This window comes from Pteropus alecto, unplaced genomic scaffold, assembly GCF_000325575.1.
Source record: "Pteropus alecto unplaced genomic scaffold, ASM32557v1 scaffold157, whole genome shotgun sequence".
NCBI classification, from domain to species: Eukaryota; Metazoa; Chordata; class Mammalia; order Chiroptera; family Pteropodidae; genus Pteropus; species Pteropus alecto.
The window spans coordinates 1,059,028-1,063,671 of NW_006440626.1; positions in this window are offsets into that span (position 1 = coordinate 1,059,028).

Below are 4,644 nucleotides of genomic sequence, written 5' to 3' on the forward strand. Positions count from 1 at the left end.
AAGGTGGCCCAGAGCCCTAATTTCCTCATCTGTCCCCCCGGGGGGGGTCACACCCAGCTCTGAAATATGACGTGTGAGGACTGCCTGGCTTGGCTCCAGCTACCCCAGGAGCAGTGTCCACTGCCCCCCTATTCATGCCCAGGTGGAAGGCCCAGGGAGGCAGGTGTCTCGGAACCCAATCCTGCCCCCACACTGCGCCCCAGTACGACCCTCTGCAAAGTGGGGCTGCGAGGGGCCTGAGGCAGGTTCAGCTGCTCCTCAGCAGACAGGTCGCCGCGCTCCCCGTGGTGTCCGGCTGAGCGGGAGGGGCCCTGGGCCCACCCCCACACCTCCCGGGGCGCCAGGCGAGGGCTTGGGGCTTTTCTCCCGAGGCTCGCCTGACCAGGCAGCCAGGCACCTGCGTGGGCTCTGACCCAGCGGTCCCAGCAGGCTGCTGAGGGGACAGTGGCGTGCGCCTGTCCTTCCACGGCTGGCTGGGCCTCACATTCCCACGCTCCCAGCTGCGAGGCCAGGTTCTGGATGCTGCGGGTGGGAGAGCAGTGGCCCAGGCACGGGTGGGGGGGAGGGACGCCCCGTGTAGTGTGTCCTGTGGCCGCTGGAACAGAAGACCACGAGCCTAGCGGCTGGAAGCAGCCGAAGTTGTTTTCTTATAGTTCTGAAGGCTGAAGTTCTGAATCGGTGTCGGGGCTGAAATCGAGGTGTCAATGGGCTGGCTCCTCTGGAGGCTCCCGGGAGAACCGGTTTCCTGGCCCTCACCAGCTTCCAGAGGCGCCCGCCGTCCTTGGCTCAGGGTCCCCCTCCATCCTCGCATCTCCCCCTCTGACTGAGCACCCCGTATCCCCGGCATAAAAACCCCTGTGACAGCACTGGGCTGCCTGGACACCCTCCCCAGCCGAAGCTCCTTAGCCTCGTCAATCGGAAAAGTCTCTTAGCCTTCTAAGGTAACGCGGTCACAGGTTCCAGGGAATCGGGGTGTGGGCATCTTTGGGGGCCATCACTCTGCTGACCACACGCAGACTGCTTCAGAGGGCCAGGGAGCTCTGGACACAGGGCCTGGCCCAGAGCAAGGAGTTGGGGTTGGTGGGGGAGAGGCCCCCACCGGCCTCCAACCCCACTCTCGACCAACCTCCTCTGGCCCCTCAGAGCCTCGTCTGCAGGATGGGGTTGGGAGTGCCCCTCCCGAGTTGTTCTGGGGATGAGAGGAGCCTGAGGGTGCCCGTGGGGACCCAGTGGAGTCCGGGCCCGGTCGGGGTGGGCGTGCCGCTGTCTGGGGGCCAGGTGCTCATGGCCGCTCAGTATCTCTGTGAGATCTGAGTGTGGAGCACTCTGTGGGGGTCTGGCCAGCCTGTCAGGAGAGTGCGGACCAGCGGGGTGGGCTCCGGCCTCCAGACTCTCACCCCCAACAGCCAGGCTGCCCGGCCCCAGAGGGAGAGGAACTCGCATGTGTCCCTGGGCAGTGGCTTCAGACCCCAGACTCCATACGCTAAAGACGACCCTCCCAGCCTTGGAGGCGGGTTTGTGGGGAGTGAGTGACACGTGTCACACGCACCACGTGGGCGCACAGGCTATGTGGGGCCTCCGCTATGACATCTGGAAGGCGGGGTGGGTGCCAGACCCTTCGAACCTCAAGCATTCGGGCCGTTGCGGTCCCGGCAAGGAGTAGGCTCCACGTGCCCAAATGCACCTGGAGGGGACTCATGCTGGGCTTTGGGGTGGTCCTTCCCATCCTACAGCTGCCCCCTCACCTGAGAACATGACCTTCACGGAGCTAGAGGCCCTGCACACACAGGGGTCGAGATCCAGCGAGGTGCTCACTGGGGCTGCCTGGGGGGACCAGGGGACATGTGCCAGGCCCTTGAGGAGGGAGGGGATAAGGGACTCCAGGTGGGAGTGTAAGTGAGCCTTCTGACCCCCCCGGCCTCTCTGCAGCCCCAGCACAAGGCTTGGCACAGGGGAGAAACCGCCCCATAACGGTGCTGAGGAAAAGACTCTGACAGTCACAGTCTGCCGTCCGCGGGGGACCCTGGCGGCCGGCCGGCCTGGCATCCACCAGCCAGGCAACTGTTTCCTGCACAGCAATAGAATCAACATTCGTGGGGGAAGGATGGACCACGGATTGCTGGCCGCAGGTGGACAGTACTCGAATGTCACCAGGTTCATCTTCCCAGACTAAATCCAACCCGCAAAGACCTCATGGGGTCACTTGTGTCCTTGTTTATGTCCCGACTCCCTCCAGCCACTCTAAGCTCCAGAAGGCTGCTGACTCTCTGACCCGGGCCCTGCGCAGTGCTGGTGAGTGAGTGAGTGAGTGAGTGAGTGAGTGAGTGAGTGAGTGAATGAGTGAGTGAGTGAATGAGTGAATGAGTGAATGAGTGAATGGCTCAGTGAGTCCATGGATTCCATCCTCACAAGGGCGAGATGTGTGTTTTCTCCCCACGTTCAGATGAGGAAACAGAGGCACGGGGGACTGAGGGGAAGTGCCCGGTGTCACTGCAGAGGGTCGAACAGTGTCCCCTAGACATTCACGTCCACCGGAAACTTCGGATCTCACTGGACACAGGGTCTGTGCAGATGTAATCAGTTAAGGATCTTGAAACGAAGTCACCCTGGATGTAGGGTGGACCCTGCATCCAATGACTGGCGTCTCTATGAGGGAGAGGGGAGGGCGGTTTGGACACGGAAGAGAAGGCCATGTGGAGACCTCGCCAGAGAATGGAGAGACACGGCCACCAGTCAAGGACCCACCAGGAGCTGAAGAAGCAGGAAGGACCCTCCCCTGGAGCCTCCGGAGGGGGCGTGGCCCTGCCGACACCTTGATTTTGGACGTCTGGCCTCTAGTACTGCGAGAGAATCAAGTTTTCCTGTTCAGCCACTTGGTCTGTGGCGGTATTGCAGCAGCCCCAGGACACTGCTGCGGTCCCACAGGTAAAAGGGGGTGCAACGTGGACTCAAAACGATCAGCTCAGCAAGGCAGGACCGGCCGCAGACTGTGCAGCCCCGCGGTTCTCACTCAGGGACCTGGCTCAGCCCCTCCCCTGCCGGGAGAGCAGAGGGCCTGCTCCTATGTGAGCAGGTCTCCTGGGGCTGTGTCCCCTCAGCACCTCTAAACGGGGGTGGTAGTAATATCTCCCTCCCTAGGCTATGAGGGTGGAAACAAGCTGAGGGACATGAAGGGTGCCAGCACGCAGGAGTGGGGACTGGGAGCCTTTAGGTGCTGGCTCTGGGGAGGGGACGGTCCCCTGCAGCCTGCCAGGCCCAGGGGCAGAACAGCGCTGAGGTTCTAAAGTTCCTTTAAAAGTGGTTGAGGGACCCAGATGGCTGCTCCCTACAGGCACCTCCCTCAGCTGGCCCCAGGGTGCCTCCACCTCTATCTGGGGACCCCCAGCGGGGCTGACCACACAGAAGATTCCAGCTGGTACGAAGGGGGTGCTCACAGAGCTGCAGCCTGTGAAAGCTCAGGAACCAGCAGACTCCTGAGGAGCCTTCCACACCCCAGCCCTACAGTCCCACGCCGACATGAGTTGTGTCTTCAGTTATAAGTCACCGAGGACCCACCACATGCCAGGCACTGCGCTGAGGGCTTTAATACCCATCTTCACATTTAATCCCTACACCGGCCCTGTGAGGTAGGCATTCTCATTAGCCCATTTGTGGGATAGGAACTGGAGGACCAGAGAGGTTAAGCGACTTCCTCGAGGCCACACAGCAGAGAAGAGGCAGAACTGGGATTTGAACTAAGTCTGTCTGGCGCCTTCCACTAAACCACAGCAGAGACACGGGGAGGAAGCCTGCTTCTACCTTGATTCTGGGACAAGAGAAAACGACTTTTAAGACAGTGTGCAGTCACGTGGTGGACGAGATTCCCCGGACAGAGTCCTTTCACGGTCCCCGCATGGGTCCTGTGAGGAGGAATGTGCATGGCCACCGACAGGTAGGGAAACTGAGGCGGCCACGTCCCAGCCCTCAAGCACTTTGCAGCCTGGTAGCGGGCAGAAGACAAGCACGTGGGTGACTGGATGGCGGTGCCCTGCCTGGTGCACAGAGGTGGATCTCAGGCTGGCAGTCCCCGCCCACCCCCGTGCTCATGAAGTGTGGCCGAGACGCAGACCGTGGAGCATCTGGCAAGATTTCCGTGCCAGGTGTGCGTGGTGGGGGGACGGCATCCCCAGCCACCCCTGAACAGCCTGCTTCACTCTCTTCCCCTCCCCTCTTCCTTTTGGTGGAAATAATCTATTTTTGAAAAGGGCCCATGAGCGGACACGCTGGAGAATCCCACTAAACAAACCGTCTCTTTTCCGGATCCCAGCCTGGCTCTTCAAACAAAGCTGGGGGGCGGGAGGGGCTGGGGAGGCTTCCCACGCCCCTGCCTGTCTGGGAACGGCCCCGGGGGAGGGTCGTCTAAGGAATGCGGGGCAGCTGCTGCACCCCTGCTGACAGCTGGGAGGACAGGGGGCCGCTCAAGGGAAAACCACCCGCCCAACCCCAGTCAAAGGGACCTTAACGTAGACAGGAAGCGCAGCGGCAACGCACCGACTGCGCCAGTGAGGCTCATCTGCGAAATGGGAAAAATATTTCCTGCTCTGTTACCTCCCAGGTTGCCATGAGCACAGGAGCCGAACCGTGGGAAGACCCCGGGTGGGAGAC